The 25180-nt window shown below is 39.8% G+C and overlaps 1 long non-coding RNA gene across 3 annotated transcripts in view; it reads left to right on the forward strand.

Annotated features, from left to right (window-relative positions):
• The window catches only part of LOC149123711 (uncharacterized), a 129417-nt gene that overhangs the window by 61184 nt on the left and 43053 nt on the right, over positions 1–25180 (forward strand). For 2 of the 3 annotated variants that reach the window (XR_016214001.1, XR_016213999.1), the window contains one exon: positions 1022–1378. The exons of the other annotated variant lie outside the window; for it this stretch is intronic. This is a non-coding gene — a long non-coding RNA (uncharacterized LOC149123711). Of the gene's footprint in view, positions 1–1021; positions 1379–25180 lie in introns of those variants that run through there. 3 annotated transcript variants of the gene reach the window in all.

Consider the following 25180-nt stretch of genomic DNA (forward strand, 5'->3'; position numbering starts at 1 on the left):
GCTCCGTGGTCTCTGACCTCTATCGTAATCATTTTGGGTTTTGGATCATAGAAGCTTTTTATAGTAGAAGGAAACATGCCATGGAAAGGAATGTGGGGAAAAAAAAAAAAAAAACAACCCGCTGGACAAGCCCAGGTTCCTTGTGGTCAACTATTTCCCTCCTCCCTCTCCAAAGTCTGCATTGTCTCTGAGTTGACTTAATGCTTTGGATTCTTACTAACTTCCCCTGTTTTCTCCTCTCCAGGACAGTTTATAGCAAAACTGCACATTGAGAGTCCATGTATTCCATGTAATATTCATTGCTTAGATCTTTAAGAGTCTGACTAAAATCATCTGTTATGACCCAAACTGGAAGTATTAGATATTGTTCTGGCTTTCCTCTTGGTAGCATGACTTCTGTTGCTGGTATAGACTAGAATATTCTGGTGTCTTATTTCTGATTTCTGACATGCATGACATTGCCTATCTTCACAGTTGTCATGCACGCACAATGATACCACCTCTAAGGGGATCTATTTGCAGCCTGAACATAGTTGGTGCATAAGAAATATGAGAATTTCATGGCAGGCATTCTAAGAAAATCATGGCAGACATTCTAAGAAAATCAATGTACTATGATAATTTTCTTATAAGGGGATATAAAGAAGTGTCTTGAGTATGGAGTCCGTTTTTCTTATTTACGCAAATCACCACAGGGACAAGTGGTGGCCTTATGACCATTTGAATACTGCTATCTAGGCATATGGATGGTATTGGCTAAAAATATGTACCCATTTAAAACAAAATCGCCAGATTTAAAATACCTAGAGACCTAGATATAACTAGTAGCACAATACATCCCAACTACTATCTCTGATCTCAATGTATTATTAAACTGTTTATTGTACACAAGAGTAATTTCATTTTAAACAATTTTAAAATGTACTTGAAAACAAGTACATCAGATTTCAATTTTACGAATAGGAGACAACAATTACAGCTTTCACCCAGCCAATGCCTCTTCTCTGTATTTATTCTACAGGATTTATCACTAGGTATATCTGGACATCAAGGTCGAAACAAGCTGGAATAAGAAATTTCTAGAATCTTGGTATTGGGAAATAAATCCACTGCTGTAGAGTCTCATCTTTAACAAGCCAGACCTTTTTGAGGTTTATTCTTTGATCACACCTTGTTCTACAGCTGGACTTTTTCCTCATCTTCATTTAGTAGCCAGTTGGCTGCCTGGTATTCTCTCCCTCTCTCCATCATGATAAGCTGAAGAATTTTTTTAGGTAAATTCATTTGTTTACTGTTTAATCCATTTTGGAAATTTGAGGTGAAATTTTATCCGTCTTATCTGTGGGGTGGGGGGAAGGACAATTTTTACCCAAACAAAGCAAGGCAAAACAAAACGAAACACCTCACCTGGAAGAGATGTGCAGTTGGGGACATGCTCAAGCTGACTTACCTCAAATGGTAGAGTTAGAAACATACCAGGGGATTCCAATTCAATCCCATCAAGGTGGCATGTACCAATGCCATCTCACTAGTCCCAGTGATCAATTTCTGTTCACAATTGATCATAATGATAGGACTAACAACCAAAGGGATCACAGAAACAAGACTAGTGTCTGCAAATACTAGCTGATAGAATAAAAAAGGGAGAGAACGATCCAACGTGGGAAGTGAGATACACAGCAGACCCATAGAATGGCAGATGTCCTAAACAGCACTCTGGCCTCAGAATCAGCCCTTAAGGCATGCGGATCTGGCTGAAAAGCCCATGAGAGTATTTCAGGCATGGAAAGCTAAGACACTCTGGGGAAAAAAAAAAAAAAAAACCTAAATGAAAGATCTCTGCGAGTGAGATCCCAGTGGAAAGAATGGGTCATCAAAGAAGGAGGTACCTTTCTCTGAAGGGAGGAGAGAACTTCCACTTTGACTATGGCCTTGTCTAAATAAGAGTCGGAGAACTCAAAAGGCTTCCATAGCCTTGGTGACTCATGACAAGAGCCTAGGGTGATTACTGATGCCATAAACAGGAGTGTCAAATTGTTAAGTCAACAACAGGAGTCACTGTGCACTTACTCTTCATGTAGGATCTCTGTCCTTAATGTGTTGTACATTGTGATTTAATGCTATAACTAGTACTCAAACAGTATTTTTGACTTTGTGTTTCTATGTGGGTGCAAACTGTTAATCTTTACTTAATGTATGCTAAACTGATCTTCTGTATATAAAGAGAATTGAAAATAAATCTTGATGTGAATGGAAGGGGGGAGGGAGAGGGAAAGGGGAGGGTTGCGGGTGGGAGGGAAGTTATGGGGGGGAGCCATTGTAATCCATAAGCTGTACTTTGGAAATTTATATTCATTAAATAAAAGTTAAAAAAATAAAATGAAATCCATTAATTTTAATTTCTTATTTACATAAAAGCAATAAATTTCACGTATTTTATACAATTTCAAGAGCATAATGATACTTCCCACTCTACTTTCCTCCCCCTCCTTGTTCCAATCCATCCTTCAGTTTTTATTTTAATGTTTACAATGACACACTTTCAATTTACCTTATAATTGTGAGTTTATTCCACCACTAAATACATAATTCAATAAGTAGTAAGTAGAAAAACCACTATTCCTGGGGTTGGTGCTGTGGTGTAGTGGGTAAAGCTACCACCTGCAGTGCCGGCATCCCATATGGGCACCGGTTTTAGTCCCAGCTGCTCCACTTCTGATCCAGCTCTCTGCTATGGCTTGGAAAAGCAGTGGAAGATGACCCAAGTCCTTAGGCCTCTGCACCAATGTGGGAGACCCAGAAACTCCTGGCTTTGTATTGGTGCAGCTTGGGCTGTTTTGGCCATCTGGTGAGTGAACCAGTGAGTAGAGGACCCCTCTGCCTCTGCCTCTGTTACTCTGCCTTTCAAATAAATCTTTTTTAGAAGGAAAAACCCCACTATTCCTCACAAGTATAGACAAGGGATATAAACAATAATCAAATCTCAATGTCAGTTTCACTCATTTACATTGCATTTTTCTTGTACTCTGTATATTAGTTGACACAAATCTGGCTTATTTTTTGGTACTGGCTTATTTTATTCATTATAATCTCTGAGTGCATCCATTTTATTGCAAAGTACATGAATTCATCCTTTTTTATGACCAAGTAGTATTCCATTGGATTTATATACCACAATTTTTATTACACTGTCATCATTTGATAGACACTTGGGTTGATTCTATAGCTTAGCTATTGTGAGTTCAGGTGTTTTTTTTTTTTTTTTTGACAGAGTGGACAGAGAGAGAAAGGTCTTCCTTTTTGCCGTTGGTTCACCCTCCAATGGCCACTGCGGCCGGTGTGCTACGGCCGGCGCATCGCGCTGATCTGAAGCCAGGAGCCAGGTTCTTCTCCTGGTCTCCCATGTGGGTGCAGGGCCCAATGACTTGGGCCATCCTCCACTGCACTCCCGGGCCACAGCAGAGAGCTGGCCTGGAAGAGGGGCAACCGGGACAGAATTCGGCACCCTGACCGGGACTAGAACCTGGTGTGCCGGCGCCGCAAGGTGGAGGATTAGCTTAGTGAGCCACGGCGCCAGCCGAGTTCAGCTGTTCTATACATGAGAAAACTTTTTCTTATGCTGATTTTATTTCCTTTGAGTAAATTCCCAGTAGTAGAATGACTGGGTCATATAGCAGATCAATTTTTATAAAATCAAAACCATTTTAATAAGTTTATAATCCATCATCTCTGAAGTTGTGTCTTCGAACACATTAAACTAATGCATGACCATAAAATTGAAAGAAATCAGTCTAATTTTTCTATATAAAATTCCCATCAAATTAGTTGTACTTAGGATTTTGGTTTGGCAGCTGTGATTGACAGGTTACATTTCCATTGGATGAAAAAGATACTTAAAATTTAGCTTTCATTTTTAAGATTTATTATTTGACAGAATTACAGAGGAGAGGATAGGCAGAGAGAGAGGTCTTCCATCCTCTGGTTCACTCCCCAATTGACCACAACAGCTGGCGCTGTGCCAGTCTGGAGCCAGGAGCTTCCTCTGGGTCTCCCACATGGGTGCAGGGGCCCAAGGACTTGGGCCATCTTCTACTGCTTTCCCAGTCCATAGCAGAGAGCTGGATCAGAAGAAGAGCAGCTGGGACTTGAACCGGCGCCCATATGTGATGCTGGTGCTTCAGGCCAGGGCTTTGACCTACTGCACCACAACACTGGCTCCTTATTCACTTCTTATAGGCTGATTTTTTTTTCCTAGGCAGAAAATTTTTCTTGGAATCCTTCCATGTTTGAGAGGCAGCTCACAATAGAATAAGTGAGTTCCTCATAAGGGGGGATTTGTCCATGTGCTTAATTTCCTCTGCCATATGCAAAATTCTCAGGTATACTCTTAAAAAATTATTTGAAAGAATTACAGAGGTAGAGAGGTTTTCCACCTTCTGATTCACTCCCCAGATGGCTGAAGCCAGGAGCTTCCTCCGGGTCTCCCATGCGGGTGCAGGGACCCAAGGACTTGGGCCATCTTCTACTGCTTTTCCAGGCCATAGCAGAGAGCTGGATCAGAAGAGGAGCAGCCAGGACTAGAACCGGCACCCATATGGGATGCCTGCACTTCAGACCAGGGCTTTAACCTGTGGCACCACAGCACCAGCCCCTCTCAGGTATACTTGATATCAAAACCACCTTGATATATCCCAATGGCACCTAGTGCAGTACCTTACACAAATCATTCAGATATCCATTGAATTGTATTGACTCTCTTTCTTAAAATGTACAAATCCATTGCTCAGTACCACAGCACAGCATTGAATTTTTTTTGCCTTTCTCTAGAAAAATGACAGGGGTTAAAAGTTCTAAGTGGTTGCCTTTTTTTTTTTTTGGTCCTATTTCACTGTTTCTTCCTCTCTATTTATAGTTATTGAATTATCATTTTTTTCTATCATGCCTTTTTTTTCCTGTACAATATACGCATACCTACACACTATTCATTCCCTACTTTCTATTTACGAGTTTCTCTTTAGAATGCCAGTGTTAATGCTGGAATTGGTCAGTCACAGATACTTCCATGTTGATTAGAATGTCACCTGCCTAGGGCATTCCCGCAGGGCAAGATGACAGTTCCCTCCAGCCATTTCACTTCCTTGGATTTATTTGGTATGATTCAGGGTGACTTAGATGATAAAGGTGACTTAAGAATAGTTGTCAAAGGTGAAAAAAAGTATTTTATACATTCTCTTAGGAAATAGTTTTATCACCTTGCTACTACTTTTCTCCTCCATGGTGAGGTTTAAACAGTTAGCTAGATTGTAATAAACTATCCAAATATGAAATTTTCCAAATATCAAGTAGATAGATTCTCTGTAAAGTTTGCACTGTTTTCTGCAGTGTCCATTTCCCACCATTTTCCCTCTCTGCAAATGCCCGTTGTGTCCTTTCCTGTAGTGCTGTTGCTGGTCAGCATAGACCCTTCCTCACTAGAGTAACATGTAGTCAGGATTTTTCCTGGGAGTTTTGATATTTCTCCTCCCTCCTACCCTTTCTTCCAGATATGTGAGTATTGATCTGCACGCGTTCAGACATACTCTCCCAGCCCTTCCGGATGACTTTATTCCTTTGAAGAAGTGTATTTTTACGTTGAAAATTTAACATGACTGTGGCAGGCAGTAAGTGGAGACTGCTTAAAAAGAGTGTGCATGGATAAAGGAAAGTAACCCAAAGAATATGATGCCTGGTTACACATGGAGGAAATGGGTAGACAGATATCTGTAGAACTGATTATTATTATCCCTATATACTTATATCTAATTTCCCTTTGGAACTCCTTATCTGTGAGAGATGTCTAACAAGCATTAATTCTCCCCTGAGAATCAATCTGAAGTTTGGGGTCAGTGTTATTGCAGGTCTAAAAACGGGGTTATAATCAATTTAACTTGTTTTATTGGTGCGTACTTAAAATATTTTATCTTGGTTCATCGAGTGAGGGTGAAGGCTACTCCCAAAGCTTTTGCCACAGAGACTTTCTGGATTTTTATTCTAGAACTATTTTTTTACATTCAGAATTTGCTACCTGGGCTTCTCGCACAATTTAAAAGATCCATTGTGAATAATTTTATACCTGTGCCTGAAATTATAAATTAATGTCACCTAATAGACTCTCTGATTTATTGGATATAGTTCAATAACATCATTCCTTTTTATTTCATTGCAATAAATTTTTAAGCTCTGCTATGGCTCAAGGAGTCCCTCTGGGGTGAAGTATTAATTGTAAATTCAGAGTAAACCCATTGAGCCCTGGTGCCTTGGTTTATTGAGGTGTAGGAACAATAGTATAAGTGAGTATTTCATCACTGTCTGCCATCTCAGATTTTTACTGGAATGAGCAGCAAAATATGAATAAGTCTTGGGTAAGCCCCGTCTTTGCTGAGGTTTCTGTACATTCACACTACATAAACTTCCTATATCAGATTAATGGATATTTACTCATCACCCACTATGTAGCCAATGAAACACTAAGGGATAGTTCTGATGAACAGAGATCTCTGTCCTAAGGTTCTCAATCTTTCCAATGAAAAGTATAAGCTCACCAAAGTGGAGCTTTTTTTTTTTTTTTTTTTTTTTTTTTTTTTTTTTTTTAAGACTTTGAGAGGCAGAATTACAGAGAGGGAGAGACAGAGGTTTTCCATCTGCTGACTTACTCCCAAAATGGCTGCAATGGCCCTATTTGGACTGATCAGGAGCCAGGAGATTTCTCTGGGTCTCCCACATGGGTATAGGGGCCCAAGCCCTTGGGCCATCTTCCACTGCTATCCCGGGCTACAAGCCAGAAGCTGTATGGGAAGAGGAGTAGCTGGGACATGAACTGGTGCCCATATGGAATGTTGGCGTTGCAGCAGAGGCTAAAATTACTGTGCCACAGCACTGGCCCCAGAACTGTTGTCTTATTTTATTTTCTGCTGTATCTCTAGTGCCCAGAACATGTTAAATGTGTAGTAAGTTTTCAGAGATACATAATGTTAAACAAATGAGTAACACTATTCCATGTATTTTGGTTCACCAATATTATGGAGTGTACTAAACCAGAAGGTGAGAAGGTATTTTGCCGCCATTCTTCATGATCTGAGATGAGAGCTTGATGTGGGGACAGACTAGAAGAAGCTAGGTGTATGTTGCTTCTGTTAATCATTGGCACATGGATTTCTAGACTTGGGATACTTGTGTGACCTGGAAGTTGAGAGAAAATCCTAAGCTTAAGAGTTTGAAAGTTGTCCAAGATGTGAGCTTTGTCTGTACATACTCAATGAATGTTCTAAAATACATATGTAATATATATATTTCAGGACTGGAGAGAGATGCCTCAGATGCAAGGTATCCTGTTGGCAAATTGTCCAACATCACCCAGCACCTTAAGCAGTGAAAAATTCATAATTTTCTTGGCAGATAATTCCAAATTTCTACTCAAACTATAAAAACATTTTTAGGGATAAAATTTCTGCTTATTAGTCTCAATTCTGCCATTTTAAAAGTACTCATGGTCATTTCTCTTTGCCATGGAATGGTATCACTTGTAACATGAATGGCTGATTCTGTTTTCTTTTTTCCCAGATTTCTAGATCATAAAATGTTTGTGAATAATCTTTACTAGATTATAGGTTTCATATAGGCCAAAATTTCCTGTTACTTTGCTATTTGTGTATCTGCAGCCTCCAGTTTATATGCATTATTTTTCCTTGTATTGAGATATACTTTCTCTGTAACAGAATGCATAGATCTTACATATAGAGTTTGAGTTTGAGAATAGCATACCTCTGTGTAACTACCATTCCTATCAAGGTATGACACATTTTCATCATACTGGAGAATTCTCTAATGCTCTTTTGCAGGTAACCTTCCCAGAGGCAATTACTGTTCTGATTTCAATTGCCATAGACTCTTCCTCCTTTTTTGTGAACATTATGTTGGTGGAATCAAACTGTTCTTTGGTGTTTAGCTTCTTTTGCCCAAAATGTTTTTTTTTTTCTGAGATTCATCTCTTCTGTTGAATGTTCAATGTTCTTTATTAGTGCCGAGTGTCATTTCATTGCATGACTATATACCTATTTGTGTTGCTCTTTTTGTCTTCAAGAATGTTGGGTGTAAGCATTACTCCTTAGATTTCATTTAATGATGCGGCATATATATCTTGGAATAAGAGTATTACCCCTTTGTATTGGAATCGTACCTTTGGTAGTAGAACCCAATTTACATTAGTTGAAACAGTGTATTCATTGCGTGGTGTACATGCTGACAGAGTGTAAGGAGCAGGACTTTGTAGCAACACTGCTATAGGTTCAAACCTCAAACTTCTTCCTTTTTTAAAGATTTTATTTATTCATTTGAGGGGTAGAGTTACAGTGAGAGGTAGAGACAGAGAAAGGTCTTCCTTCCATTGGTTCACTCTCCAAATGGTGGCAACAGCCAGAGCTGTGCCGATCCAAAGCCAGGAGCCAGGAGCTTCTTCCAAGTATCCTTTGTGGGTGCAGGGGCCCAAGCACTTAGGCCTTCTTCTATTGCTTTCTAAGGCTATAGCAGAGAGCAGGATTGGAAGAGGGAGCAGTCAGGACTAGAACCGGTGCCCATATGGGATGCCAGCACCACAGGCATCATGGCACCGGCCCCAAACATTCTTTTTATGATCTGAAGGACATACAGGAAATCAGAATACATCTCTGTACTTCTGCAAGATAGAAATATCTATGTTTCTATAATGCACAAGATTAGGAGCTTAAGGTATTCAATAAATATTCCTATTCCCATCTGCATACCTGCTTTCATTTTGGAACTGCAACCTATGAGAAATTCTACAGTATTGCTGTGCTATCTCTTCTATACTCAGGAATTTTCATAAACTCATGTTGGACTTCTACATTGAAGCTACTTATTTTAGTGTGATCCATTCCATTTTACCTCACACCAATGGACCCTTGATCAATGTGCAGAGTTGCCATCTGCATCAGCTGGGTCATCTATAGAATTGATGAGGAGATTATCTATGTGTTCATAAATTGCTTCTAATTTGAACAGAAATATTTCTTTAGCATGATGCTAGCCTTCCTTTAAAGTTGCCCTACTTGTCAATAATCTTTGGGAACTGTTATGAAGGTTTTTTCAGATCCATCATATTTTTCATTTTGTTTTACCAGATTTCAAGAGATACAATTCTATAGACCTATGTGATTTAAAGGCCTTATATCCTTAATATATGAAAAATAAATTATAACCACCCTTTTGGATATATTTATTTTATTAAAATACATGAAAATAGTCTATTAACAATTCACCTCAAAATGTCATTTTCTAGATTACTTATTTTGAAGGACATACCCTCTCTCCAGGATCCTCCCATGCAGGGAGAGAGGGAGAGAAAGATTTTTTTTTTTGACAGGCAGAGTGGACAGTGAGAGAGAGAGAGAGAGAGAGAAAGGTCTTCCTTTTGCCGTTGGTTCACCCTCCAATGGCCGCCGCGGCCGGCGCATCGCGCTGATCCGATGGCAGGAGCCAGGAGCCAGGTGCTTTTCCTGGTCTCCCATGGGGTATAGGGCCCAAGAACTTGTACCATCCTCCACTGCACTCCCGGGCCACAGCAGAGAGCTGGCCTGGAAGAGGGGCAACCGGGACTAGAACCCGGTGTGCCGGCGCCGCTAGGCGGAGGATTAGCCTAGTGAGCCGCGGCGCCGGCCTGAGAAAGATCTTGAATTGTTTTATTGTCCAAATTCCAGGAATAGCTGGCATTGTGCCAGGTTGAAACCAGTGGCACTGAACTCCATCCAGGTCTCCCACATCAGTGACAAGAACCCAACCACTTGAGTTATCACCTGCCACCCAAGGTACATACCAGCAGGAAGCTAGAATCTGAAGTAGAGCTTGGATTGAAACTTATGCACTCCAATATGGGATGCAGGTGTCCCTAATGGTATTTGAACTAATATACCAAATGTTTTCCCTTTTCATTAAATTATTTTGAAAATAGGCATAGAACATGATTTCCAAATTTTAAAAGGTAACCCTTAATACACAAGGAATGTTATGTCTTGCTCAAAATATTTTCTTCAAGACAACAAATATAAGGCATTTAATATTTTCAACTGTGTGTGATTGTAAAAGTATTTTTAACTTGAGAAATTAAGAACTTGTGAGATTCTCTTTGAAATTGCATGAGATTGTTGCATTATCACTTTTGAAATTTCAAAGTATCCTTATAGCCAGTCAAAAGATGAAATCAAATCATAATCTCTTCTAAATATGTTGTCTAATTGTTTTTTTTTAATAGTCATTTTCATTGACTTGGATAACTCCCACACAGGTATACATATATCTAAGAATATATGACTTGTTTCCAATGGTTATCATTTTCTTAAACTTGAGTATGAGAATTGATCATGTGGTTGATGAGAACTTTAATATACAAACCACTCTTCTAAATTTCCTTCTATTTTAAAAATTAGAGAACATTTGGGGTGGGGAATGTGTGGCCCTTGAAATCATTTGGTTTGGCCCTGCTAAGGCAACCACAGGTGGGACTTGAAATGCAATAGATCTATAGCAATCTAATTTGTAAGTTGATGATTTTGTATGACCCATGAATGATTCTTTTTTTTTGACAGGCAGAGTTAGACAGTGAGGGAGAGAGACAGGGAGAAAGGTCTTCCTTCTGTTGGTTCACCCCCCAAATGGCCGCTACGGCCGGCGCACTGCTCCGAACCAAAGCCAGGAGCCAGGTGCTTCCTCCTGGTCTCCCATGCAGGTGCAGTGCCCCGAGCACTTGGGCCATCCTCCACTGCCTTCCTGGGCCACAGCTGAGAGCTGGACTGGAAGAGGAGCAACCGGGACAGAATCTGGCACCCCACCGGGACTAGAACCCGGGGTGCTGGCACCGCAGGCGGAGGATTAGCCAAGTGAGCCATGGCACAAGCCCCATGAATGACTTTATAAATATTCAAATGACCCCTGAATAAGAATGAAAGGCAGATTGAGTTGGAAGAGGCTTGATTGTCAAGCTCATCTTCTATTTTACATCAGCATTGAAGTTTGTACATAGTGGGCATACAATAAGATTTTAACAAGGTATATTGAAGAATTGAATTTGATTGGTTTTTCATACATATGATATATATTTCATATTGAGAAATCTATTTCCAGGAGTTCATAATCATTCTAACTAAATATCATCTGTCTGATAATACTATTTTTCAAGTGTCAAAGGAGAGAGAAATGTTTCTCCTCTTCTGTAATTTTGTGGTTGGCAATACTTTGATATCCAGGATCATTACAAGAACAGCTGGGAGGATGGCATCTTCAAAGAACTTCAGAACAACTCTCAGGTAATCAGGTTCTCTCTAAAGATACTCATGAATAAATTTTTTTCTGTACAAAATTGCATCAGCAATTTTTTTGTAGCAGTTATAAAGAAAATCACAACATAAACTCATGTGGAGATCATTTTACATTTACATTCATGAAAAAGGTGAAAATTTACTAAGAATGTCCTTGGACTGAGCCTTTGATCAGGATTCACTAAATGATCATTATTATTTCACGGTACTTCATGTTGATTGAATCATTCTCCCATGTAGAGATTGCTGTACTCACATTGATAGCCTACACTTGCTTTTGAAAGGATTCAAAAATTGTACTTTTCTGGGTTCTATTTTTGTGTGTCAGGGAAATCTAACAAAATGAGTAAAGAGAAAACATTTTCACCATTGTCATTATCATCCTCATCATCCCTATTTTTATTAATAATACATCTGCAATGAACTTCAATGCTAGAGTTTTAGCATGAACTATTCTTCTAGTACTTGAATTTGAAGTAGTTTTAAGAGAGACTTGTAAGTTTTCCTAGCAGATAAATCAGATTCTAACACCAAATTTAATACCAAGGAGTATAATAAGGATTTGTGATGCTTCCTAGAGGATCCAAGGTCTATAAACCAATGAATAGTTTACAATGAGACATAAATATAGCATGTAAAACATGCAGCCATTTCAGAGAAAAATCTTGGTTGTCTGAGGTTTGGTAGTAGTAAAAGAAAAAATAGTTGGTCTTACAAATTTTGTGTGAAGATAGCTTTATTTTTTCACATGCTAATAAGGGAAACCTTATAGTCCTAATTGGGCTGAACATATTCCTGGCCTAGAAAAGGGGGCAGTAACTGAGGATCAGTGACTTCCATTGAGAAGGGGCATCACATGGCTCCTGACTTGAGGTCTTGTTTTTCACTGCAAATTGTCTGCATTTGCAAATGCAGACAAACAGCAAGAAATTCAAGGAAGAAATGACCAGGAGAATATTCTGAAGTGAAATAAAATCCCCAAATGAATAATTTGATTGAATCTCATCCTAACTTCCCATTTTCTTAAGGAACACGTGAGCAATCTGTCAGATGAGGTACTCATCTTGAGGTGCCAATCTCAGCTTGTGTTGACATGACAGAAGCATTCGCAAGCCTAGTGCATTTTTCAAGCTCAACTTTATTCACTCACTTTCCAGCAGATCTGCATAGGAAGTCATGGCCGATTTGCTCAGCAATAGAAGTGCTTTGTGCATGTCCCTCTTTCCCAGTGGTCTGACTTCTCTGGAGTTGCCTCAATGACAATCTCTTAACAGGACCTTAGAATAGCAGTACATGCGTGTGCCTATAATCCCCATAGGCTGGGGTCTATTTTCTGCCAGCTCCCCTGAGCTCACTAGTTGAGTCCATAGCAGTTGAAATACCTGACCATGCTCATCTGTTTCTAAGGTTCTAATATTTTGTCTGATAAGTTGAGTTAAATGTAGGGGCATAGAGACCTTGCCATGCTTTTTGCTAAAACCATAGAATTGTTCTCAGTAGAAAAAATAACTCATTAGCAGCTGTCGGCCTTAATATGGCCTTTTGCACTGTTATTTCTGGGTTGCCTTAAAATGCATCAAGAAGTGATGTAGGAGTGAAGTTGACACTTTGAGATGTGATGATTTTTAACAGCCCTTGTCTTGAATGTTGAACATTTTTTTTTCTTCATACTATTTGTTGAACTCTTTACTTAGTGTTGGGTTAATCGTATGAATACAATGATAACTGAAAAAAGATCTTAAGGGAAAAAAAGAATGGGAATAGGAGAGGGAGGAGGAAGGTTGCCAACTTGAACAGGAGGAAGTGTAGGCTGGAGAGTATCTGTGTTCCTGTACCTGTATGTATGAAATATGTGAAACTTGTATACCTTTTGTATACCTTAAAATTTTTTTAACTTTTATTTAATGAATATAAATTTCCAAAGTACAGCTTATGGATTACAATGGCTTCCCCCCCGATAACGTCCCTCCCACCCGCAACCCTCCCCTTTCCCACTCCCTCTCCCCTTCCATTCGCATCAAGTTTCATTTTCGATTCTCTTTATATACAGAAGATCAGTTTAGCATACATTAAGTAAAGATTTCAACAGCTTGCTCCCACACAGAAACATAAAGTGAAAAATACTGTTTGATTACTAGTTATAGCATTAAATCTCAATGTACAGCACACTAAGGCCAAAGATCCTACATGAGGAGTAAGTGCACAGTGACTCCTGTTGTTGACTTAACAAATTGACACTCTTGTTTATGGCATCAGTAATCACCCTAGGCTCTTTTCATGAGTTGCCAAGGCTATGGAAGCCCCCTGAGTTCACTGACTCTGATCATATTTAGACAAGGCCATGGTCAAAGTGGAAGTTCTCTCCTCCCTTCAGAGAAAGGTACCTCCTTCTTTGAAGACCCATTCTTTCCACTGGGATCTCACTCGTGGAGATCTTTCATTTAGGTTTTTTTTTTTTTCCCCAGAGTGTCTTGGCTTTCCATGCCTGAAATACTCTCATGGGCTTTTCAGCCAGATCCGCATGCCTTTAGGGCTGATTCTGAGGCCAGAGTGCTGTTTAGGACATCTGCCATTCTATGGGTCTGCTGTGTATCTCACTTCCCATGTTGGATCGTTCTCTCCCTTTTTGATTCTATCAGCTAGTATTTGCAGACACTAGTCTTGTTTCTGTGATCCCTTTGGTTGTTAGTCCTATCATTATGATCAATTGTGAACAGAAATTGATCACTGAGACTACTGAGATGGCATTGGTACATGCCACCTTGATGGGATTGAATTGGAATCCCCTGGTATGTTTCTAACTCTACTGTTTGAGGTAAGTCAGCTTGAGCATGTCCCGAATTGCACATCTCTTCCCTCTCTTATTCCTATTCTTATATTTAACAGCGATCACTTTTCAGTTAAGTTTCAGCACTTAACAATAATTGTGTATTGATTACAGTATTCAACCAAAAGTATTAAGGAGAACAAACAACAAAAAAATACTAAGAGGGATAACATATTAAGTTGTTCATCAACAGTCAGGGCAAGGGCTGATCAAGTCACCGTTTCTCATAGTGTTCATTTCACTTTAACAGGTTTCCTTTTTGGTGCTCAGTTAGTATATACCTTAAATTTTAAAGTGATGAATCAATATCAGGGAATACCATTAGTTTCTGTGAGACACATCTCATTGACAACAGTAGAAATCAATCTGTACAGGGATTCCACTTCTGCGTGGTTGAGAACGGAGTGGTAACGTTAGCCTTGTCTGGAGCTACCAAAGGGCAAGACCACACTCTAAGGGCCCAGTCAGATTCTTTGTTACCATAGTTGCTCTTCAAATAGCTTTTTGTTCCCAAACTACATGTTCATGTGCAGTGGTTAGTTGAGACTTTAATGATAAATTGGGGAAGGGGAGACATTGAGTAGGACGTACACATCACCTTGAATAAGAATTTAAAGACTTCTATTTTTTAGAGATTAACTCTGCCTTTCAAGTCAGTGAGTCAGAGAAGCAGAAGCAAAGCGAGAGAGAGGTCTTTCATCCACTGGTTCACTCTCCAAATGGCTGCAACAGCTGGAGCTGGGCTGATCTGAAGCCAGGAGCCAGGAGCTTCTTCGGGGCCTCACATGGGGGTGCAGGGGCCCAAGGACTTGGATCATCTTCTGCTTTCCCAGGCCATAGCAGAGAGCCAGCTCGGAAGTGGAGCAGCTGGGACTTGGCACCCATATGGGATGCTGGCACAGCAGGCAGCGGCCCAACCCACTATGCCACAGTGCTGTCCCCAGAATTTAAAGATTTTTTTTTAAGGGGTCAGCGCTGTGGCACAGTGGGTAAAGCTACTGCCTGCGGTGCTAGCACTATATATGGTCACAGGTTTGAGTCTAGGCTGCTCCACTTCCAATGCAGCTTCCTGATAAAGTGCCTGAGAAAGCAGCAGAAGATGGCCCAAGTGCTTGGGTTCCAGCCACCACATGGGAGACCTGGAGGAGGCTCTGGGTTCCTGGCTTCTGGCAGACCCAGTGGTGGCTGTTGCAGCCATTTGGGGAGTAAACCAGTGGATGTAAGATCTTTCCCTTTCTCTCTGTTTTTCAAGTAAATATATATTTTTTAATTATTTGAAAGGCAGTTAGAGACAAAGAGGTCTTCCATTCAGTGATTCACTCCCCAATTGGCTGCGATGGCCAGAGCTGAGCCAATCCAAAGCCAGAAGCCAGAAGCTTCTTCCAGTTCTCCCACACAGGTAGAGGGGCCCAAGGACTAAACATAGCAGAACACTAGATCGGAAGTGGAGCATCCGGGACTTGAACCATACAGGATGCCAGCTCTGCAGGCGGTGGTTTTACCCACTATGCCACAGCACCGGCCCCAAACTTAATGTCTTAATGAAAATTTGTCTTGTCATAGTTCTGGAGGCCTCCTGTGAGGGCTGTAAGAGAAGGATCTGTTCCAGGCCTGTCTCCTTAGCCCAAGGATGGGCATCTACTCCCTGTATCTCTTCGTGTGGACTTCTCTCCACGTGTGTCCTAATTTCCCCCTTTTATAAGGACACTGGTTATATTGGATTTAGGGTCCACACTAACAATATCACTTTTTTTTTTTAACTTTTATTTTTTTGACAGGCAGAGTAGACAGAGAGAAAGGTCTTCCTTTTGCTGTTGGTTCACCCTCCAATGGCCGCCGCGGCCGGCGCACCGCACTGATCCGAAGACAGGAGCCAGGAGCCTGGTCTCCCATGGGGTGCAGGGCCCAAGCACTTGGGCCATCCTCCACTGCACTCCCGGGCCACAGCAGAGAGCTGGCCTGGAAGAGGGGCAACCGGGACAGAATCCGGCGCCCTGACTGGGACTAGAACCCGGTGTGCTGGTGCTGCAAGGTGGAGAATTAGCCTATTGAGCCATGGCACTGGCCCAACAATATCACTTTAATTAAATTACTCTTTGTATATAGTCTCTAAATAAGGTTGTGTTCTAATGTACTATGATTATTATTTGAGCATTTGAATTGGTGGACCATCTGTTCAGCCCAAGAACATCAGATATTTCACTTGTAATTAAGAGAGCAGTTAAAAATGGGGCTGATGTAGTGGGTTTAGCTGCTGTCTGCAGTGCTGGCATCCCCAATGTGCTGGTTCGAGTCATGGCCTCTCCACTTCCAGTCCAGCTCCCTGGTAATGTAACTGGGAAAGCAGTGGAGGATAACCCAAGTCCTTGGGCTCCTGCTATCCATGTGGGAGACCCAGAAGAATCTCCTGACTCCTGGCTTCAGCCTGGTCCAGCCCTGGCCATTGTGGCAATTTGGGGGAGTGAACCAGTGAATGGAAAAATCTGTCTCTCCCTCTTGCTCTAACTCTGCCTTTTAAATAAAACAAATCTTTAAAAAAAATTAGTTAAAATGAAACACCAAAAAGTATGAGGGTTGGCATTAGTGTGGCATCAATGTTCTGGATGTATTTCTGTCACTTTCCAGATACTCTTAGGTAAGTCATCTCTCCTAGCATGGGTGTCATTTTCTTTAAAGATTTATTTATTTATTCAAAAGTAAGAATTACAGAGAGAAGGAGAGGCAGAGACAGGTCTTCAGTCCACTGGTTCACTCCCCAAATAGCAGCAATAATGCTGGAGCTGAGCCAATTCAATGCCAGGAGCTTCTTCTGGTCTCCCACGCAGGTACAGGGGCCCAAGGACCTGGCCATCTTGTACTACTTTCCCAGGCCATATCAGAGAGCTGGATCGGAAGTGGAGCAGCCAGGTCTGGAATCTGTGCCTACGTAGGATGCTGGCACTGCAGGCAGTGGCTTTACCTGCTATGCCGTGGGCCAGCCCCTATATGGGTGACTTTTTCCAACTGAGGTAGAGGTTTGACATAGCTGACCTCTGAGATCTATCATACCTTCATGCAATCTGCTTCTCTGTGTTGATATAACCTGATTCATTTCAGTGAAATGGAGAAAACTCATTCTTTGCTGCTGGCAAACCACATGAATTCTAAGATGATACATCTTCTTCCCAAGGTTAGGACAGCTCAAATCTCAGAAGCTTTTGCTTATTTTTTAATGTACTAAGTAGATACATAATACATATGTTTATCATGTATACTTTATCAATATGTTTACATTGTGATGGGTAAACTGAACTAACACATGCATTATTGTACATGTTTATCATTTTATGGGATAAGAATACTTACAGTGTAATCTCATCAATTTCCAGGAATATAAAATATTGTAGATTTTTGGAACTCATTGCTTTAGTTGAAGTTTTTTATTTTTTGACCAATATCTCCCCCAACCTTCTAACTTTAGGCCCTCAATGTACTCAATGCTTCTATGAGTTTAACATTTTATGTTCTACATACAGGTAAGATTGTACACTACTTGTCTTTCTGGGCTTGGCTCATTTCACTTCACATCACATCTTCCAGATTCATCCATGTCGTTGCAAATACATATTAGGTTTTCTTCCCCCAGTGAGTCAAATCCACTTTTCCATATCCAGTGTAATAGTCCCGGTGTTCCCCATGTGGCTTTATCCCAACCTGTCTGGGTTGATAATTATCTATGAGGAATCTTATAGCTTCCTCCAGCTTTGAGACCATGGACCCTGTTTTCTTTTTTCCCCCAACATTTATTTAATATAAGTTTTCAAAGTACACCTTTTGAATTATAGCAGCTTCCCCCCCCCCATAACCTTCCTCCCACCTGCAACCATCCCATCTCCCACTCCCTCTCCCATGCCATTCTTCATCAAGATTCATTTTCAATTATCTTTATATACAGAAGACCAACTTAGTATATACTAAGTAAAGATTTCAACAGACTGGACCCTGTTTTCATGTCTTCAATCTTGAGGGTGGTTATCAGGCACCTAGGATTTTCTGACCCTAGCCCAGGACCTCCTGTGGCCCCCTCAAATTTCATTGTGTGACTTTCATCTTGTGTATAACTGGCCTGACTATAATGCCATTTTCCCAGAAACGCTAAGGTCCCAAGTGACTTTGGAGGACAATGAAGACTTTTTCCCTGAATAACTGATAGAGCAAATTCATTTTTGGAGAGGAATAAAATCAACAATGACTTTCCGGTGTCTCATCTAGGATCACTGTTACTTTCTTGTGAAATATTGCTTGTGACATTTCACTGCTCTTAGTTGCTATCTAATCAGGAACTCAGAAATCATTTAAACCAATTGGCCAAATTGTCCTCAGTAGACTGTGAAAGTCGCTCCTGCTGGTGGCTGATACCACCAGTCACAGCAGTGACTGTGGTGTTTCTGTTCCCAATGACTGAAGCCCATTGAGGTCTTGAATGAAGAGGGTCACGTCCAAGGAGATGAAGGGATAGAGCTTTCAGATGAAGCACAAGATTTTTCTGTTTGTTCTAATGGAGCTTATCACAACAGTCTGACATTCAGGTGATCCCAGACCTAATTTGTCACAGACACAGGTTGTAAATAGTTTTAATGGGTTGCTATTGAGGTAATAAAGTATATTTGAGTGGCTTTGGTTTTTATATTCTACTTTAAAAAGGAACAGTGAACTGGATAGTGTAGTTTAAAAGGTGTGTGTTAAATTGAATGGGTGAGTATGTGGTCACAAAGAATATAGCTAAAATATATTTTGTACATGTAATAGTGTTGTATGTTTATGATGGTTTTTATCCAGTGCAAATTTGGTTTCATTATTACTATCAGGTATTTCTAAATTGAAGCTAAAACTAGATTAAATTTTTCTACTAGTTCTTAGAGTCAAGGTGTTGATAATCCTCACTGATCAATCTGCATCTTTTGTGAGTGATTAACTTGAAAGGGGTAGAGTATTAGAGCCAAGTGAGTGTCTGGGGTGGATTTGGGTAACTATTAAGGGTCCTCACTGTGGGAAGGTAAAGATAAAGGCTACCCACTTAATGTCTTGGTTGATTTCTCCAAGCAGTTAGCTGAACTGAGCTGAAGGCCCCTGTCTGGCTTGTTAGTTCACTGCCATATTTGTTTGAGGAGCCAGGCCCTGCCACTGGGCCTGGGTATTTGATTATAGTGCTCTCATGCTTACCATGAAAGAGTTCAGCTGAATAAAAATTCTCTTTATTGCTACAGTGTGGAAATAGAAAAATTCAAGAATTTCTTCTGTTTATTCTCTCTACCTATAGTTATAGAACCTGCAAAATCTCCAGTTGGTTTTTGAGTGGTAATGGGGCATGTGCTTATTGTTCTTATCTAGGACATGCAAAAAATGGCAAAAAATATGTAAATACATATTGTAAAGAAAGTGCTCTTTGGGGCTGTAAGTTATCCTCTGCCTGTGCTGGTGGTTCTAGTCCTGGCTGTTCCACTTCTGATCTAGCTCTGCTTTGGCCTGGGAAAGCAGTAGAAGATGGCCCAAGTCCTTGGGCCCCTGCACCTGCATGGGAGACTGAAGAAGCTTCTGGCTCCTGGGCTTTGAATCGGCTCAGCTCCAGCCGTTGCGACCATATGGGGAGTAAACCAGGGGATGGAAGACCTCTTTTTCTCTCTCTGCCTCTCTGTAGCTCTGCCTTTCAAATAAATCAATCTTCAAAAATGGTGCTGTTTCAGAGTTATGTGGAGAGTTCTTTGGTCCCATATTTATGTCCTAACTTTAGTATTTTTGATGTTCATCTTTGGTTTTATGTCATGGGTCTGAACTGGACACATATTGATACCATTTAGGAGAAGAAATCAAACTTTGTATAGGAGCAAAGCTCTTGTTCTACTCTATTCTAGGTCACTTCATTAATTCTAAGAGCTCACTGAAGGAAAAGTCTTATCTTTTTATTCTTCATCGTGTATGGCAGCTCTTTGAGTCTTGGAGGAATGGATGAATTCAGGCAGATGATAATTTTAAAGCATCATTATGTTAGCTGTAATAGTTAGAGTAATGCTTGCATTAAGTACTTTTTGAAGGAAAATTCTAATACACAAAATGATACTTTTGGTTAGTAACTGGAAAGCCTGAAATCATGAGTGTCACTATGAGACTCTGATTCACTTTCACTGGATTTTGCCCCACACATAGACATAAAAACTAAGTAAACATGTTATCTGAGAGCAGACCCTACTCTAAATATTTTCAGCTTAGGGTTTTTCCAGGAAAATCCTAACTGTCTCTTAGAGAGTCACATTCTTTCAGTTTCTTTCCTTACCCTGTCTACAGAAACCTTTTTGGTTCTACTAAAGATTAATAATGCAGAGCAAGAAGTACTTCAACATAACAAAGTGGAATGCAGGCAACACAAGAACCTTTCAGCATGATTGATTTATGTGTGACAAAGACCTGAGAGAGTGAGTGTCTGATTGCATAGTGGGAAAAGACTGTGTGAACTAAAATAAGCAAAAAGACAGAGTGCCTCTTTCACAAAAAGTAAGCTCCAGAGAGCAGGCATTCAGCCTGTTCCATTCATTATTCCTGTAACCTATAACAGGGTATACAGCAGATTCTTAACAAGTGTTTGTTGAATGATTGAGTGAATGAATAATAATGTAATAGAATTGTAAAATCCAGGTAATTTATCAGGGGAAGAAAAATATTTTAGCTTAACCTCCAGAAAATTGCCATAACTGCCTTTGAAGCCTTGGTTTTTGGAGCTGTAGGGAAGTTCAATATTTACCTCTGAAAGTCTGATAACCTAGTGTGCTGAAATAAACTGAAAATATACAGATGAAAAGAAAATAACACAATGTGCACATAAGCATGAGAAATACAGATTATGCAAATCAAAAAGGCCAGATGGTTGTGACTTTAACACCCTCTTAATAGAAGAGAGGGAAGTGGGGGCAGTATGCAATTTTATAAATGAAGAAATGATTTTCAGGGAAAGAGCCCAGAGAATAAACAATGGCCTGGGACAAAGTTCCTTTTGGCTCTAGTTGTACTGTTTGTTAACCGTATTCCTTTGTAATGTGGGTTTAAAATTCCTTGATTAATACAATTTCAGGAGGAAGATTGAAGGCACTTGTATTATTGTTGGTGGCTTAGATCTTTGGGTAGATAAAGGAACTTCAGAGAAAGCACTTCACTGTATTTGCTTCTCCCAAGAGACTATTTGAAGTCCAAAGTGGCATATGTTTTTATTTTAGGAAATATAGCTTCATGCATTGAATATATACAGATTTGGGAAGATGATGCATGCTTCTTCCCCCCACCTCCCTCCCACCCACACTCTTGCCTTTCTTCCTACTTCTTCCTTTCTTATTTTTGTAAAGATCAATTTTCAGTTAATTTTCATATTTATAAGATTAACACTACACCCAGTAGAGAGTTAACTGATTTTTATTTTTTTTAACTTTTATTTAATGAATATAAATTTCCAAAGTACGACTTATGGATTACAATGGCTTCCCCCCCATACCGTCCCTCCCACCCACAACCCTCCCCTTTCCCACTCCCTCTCCCCTTCCATTCACATCAAGATTCATTTTCAATTATCTTAATATACAGAAGATCAGCTTAGTATACATTAAGTAAGGATTTCAACAGTTTGCTCCCACACAGAAACATAAAGTGAAAAATAATAGATGATTTTTATTAAATGATGATGAAATCAGATCAGACCTATTGTCATGTTTAATCCCAGTGAGAATCAAGTTGGGAATTGATAATTTCTTTCTTTTTTTTTTTTTACAGAAGATCAGTTTAGTATACATTAAGTAAAGATTTCAACCGTTTGCACCCCCATAGAAACACAAAGTGAAATATACTGTTTGAGTACTCATTATAGCATTAAATCTCAATGTACAACACATTAAGGACAGAGATCCTACATGAGGAGTAAGTGCACAGTGACTCCTGTTGTTGACTTTACCAATTGACACTCCTGTCTATGGCATCAGTAATCTCCCTATGCTCCATTCATGAGTTTCCACGGCTATGGAAGCCTTTTGAGTTCACTGACTCTTATCTTGTTTAGACAAGGTCATAGTCAAAGTGGAGGTTCTCTCCTGAGTTAACTGATTAATATGAAGAAAAAAAGTATTGAACAAAACAAACAAGAAAAACATTGCTCCCAGACAGTCAAGGCAAGAGCTATTCAAAATTGTCACATTTCAAAGTGTCAGTTTTGCTCCTATAGATTACATTTTAAGTACTCTGCTACCACAGATCAGAGAGACCATATGGTATTTGTCGTTTTGTTAATTGGCTTATTTCATTCAATATAATAGTTTCCAGTTGTATCCATTTAGTTGCAAATGACAGGATTTCATTTTTTAGTGCTGTGTAGTATTTCATAGTGTATATATATCATTTCTTTAGCCAGTCTTCAGCTGATGGACATCTTGGTTGAATCTATATCTTAACTATTGTAAATTGAGCTCAAATGAACGTGGGGGCACAGATAACTTTCAGGTGCTGATTTCATTTCCTTTGGATAAATTCCTAGGAGTGGAATGGGTGGATCATATGGTATGTATATATTTGTCTTTCTGAAATGTTGCCATACTGTCTTCCACAGTGATTGTACCAGTTTACATTCCCACTAACAATGGATTAAGGTAGCCTTCTCACATCCTCACTAGCATTTGTTTGGTTCACATACAGAAATTAACATTCTAATGGGAGTGAAGTGAAAACCTCATTGTGGTTTTGTTTCACATTTCCCTGATGGCTGGTGACCCCAAGCATTTTTTTCATGTATCTGTTGGCCATTTGAATTTCTTCTCTTGAGAAATGTTGGTTCAATTCATTTGACCTTTTTTAAATTGGATGTTTGTTTTGTTTGTGTTAAGTTCCTTGATCTTTATAGATTTTGGAAGATATTCCTTTTTTACTTGCATATTGTTTGCAAATATTTTCTCCCATTCTGTTGGTTGCCTTTTTACGTTGTTGAGTATTTGTTTTGCAGTGCAGATGTTTTTCAATTTGTAATCCTACTTGTTAATTTTGGCTTTATTGCCTGTGCTTCTGGAGTCTTTTCCATGAAGTCTTTCCTTATTCCCATGTCTTGTAGGATTGCCCCAGTGTTCTCTAGCAATTTGATGGCATCACATCTTAGATGAGATTCCTGATTCATTTTGAGTGGATTTTTGTCTAAGGTATGAGGTAGGGGTACTATTTCATACCTCTGCGTGTAGAGATCCGGTTTTCTGAGCACGATTTGTTGAAGAGACTGTCTTGGCTCCAGGAGTTGATTTTTGCTCCTTGTCAAAGATACGTTGGTTGTAGGTATGTGGATTTATTTCTGGGATTTCTGTTTTGCCCCTTTGGTCTAACATCTGTTTTTCTTTTTTTTTTTTTTACAGAAGTAAAATCTTTACATTAAGTAAAGATTTCAACAGTTTGCACCCCCATAGAAACACAAAGTGAAATATAGTGTTTGAGTACTCATTATAGCATTAAGTCTCAATGTACAGCACGCTAAGGACAGAGATCCTACATGAGGAGTAAGTGCACAGTGACTCCTGTTCAACAACAAATTGACACTCTTGTTTATGGCCTCAGTAATCTCCCCATGCTCCAGTCATGAGTTTCCACGGCTATGGAAGCCCTCTGAGTTCTCCGACTCTTATCTTGTTTAGACAAGGTCATAGTCAAAGTGGAGGTTCTCTCCTCCCTTCAGAGAAAGGTACCTCCTTCTTTTTTTTTTATCTTTTATTTAATGAATATAAATTTCCAAAGGACAGCTTAGGGATTACAATGGCTTCTCCCCCATACCGTCCCTCCCACCCACAACCCTCCCCTATCCCACTCCCTCTCCCCTTCCATTCACATCAAGATTCATTTTCAATTATCTTAATATACAGAAGATCAGCTTAGTATACATTAAGTAAGGATTTCAACAGTTTGCTCCCACACAGAAACATAAAGTGAAAAATAATAGATGATTTTTTTTTTAAATGATGATGAAATCAGATCAGACCTATTGTCATGTTTAATCCCAGTGAGAGTCAAGTTGGGAATTGATAATTTCTTTTTTTTTTTTTTTACAGAAGATCAGTTTAGTATACATTAAGTAAAGATTTCAACCGTTTGCACCCCCATAGAAACACAAAGTGAAATATACTGTTTGAGTACTAGTTATAGCATTAAGCCTCAATGTACAGCACATTAAGGACAGAGATCCTACATGAGGAGTAAGTGCACAGTGACTCCTGTTGTTGACTTTACAAATTGACACTCCTGTCTATGGCATCAGTAATCTCCCTATGCACCAGTCATGAGTTTCCAAGGCTATGGAAGCCCCTTGAGTTCTCCGACTCTTATCTTGTTTAGACAAGGTCATAGTCAAAGTGGAGGTTCTCTCCTCCCTTCAGAGAAAGGTACCTCCTTCTTTGAAGACCTGTTCTTTCCACTGGGATCTCACTCACAGAGATCTTCTGCCAGAGTGTCTTGGCTTTCCATGCCTGAAATACTCTCATGGGCTTTTCAGCCAGATCCGAGTGCCTTTAGGGCTGATTCTGAGGCCAGAGTGCTATTTAGGACATCCGCCATTCTATGAGTCTGCTGAGTATCTCGCTTCCCATGTTGGATCACTCTCCCCTTTATTTATTCTATCGGTTAGTGTTAGCAGGTACTAGACTTGTTTATGTGCTCCCTTTGACTCTTAGTCCTTTCATTATGATCAATTGTGAACTGAAATTGATCACTTGGATTAGTGAGATGGCATTGGTACATGCCACCTTGATGGGATTGAATTGGAGTCCCCTGGTATGTTTCTAACTCTACCATTTGGGGCAAGTCAGCTTGAGCATGTCCCAAGTTGTACATCTCTTCCCTCTCTTATTCCTACTCTTACGTTTAACAGGGATCACATTTCAGTTAAATTTCAACACTTAAGAATAACTGTGTGATAATTACAGAATTAAACCAGTCATATTAAGTAGAA

This window comes from Oryctolagus cuniculus, chromosome 10 (assembly GCF_051225735.1).
Source record: "Oryctolagus cuniculus isolate XC-2025 breed Fujian yellow rabbit chromosome 10, ASM5122573v1, whole genome shotgun sequence".
NCBI classification, from domain to species: Eukaryota; Metazoa; Chordata; class Mammalia; order Lagomorpha; family Leporidae; genus Oryctolagus; species Oryctolagus cuniculus.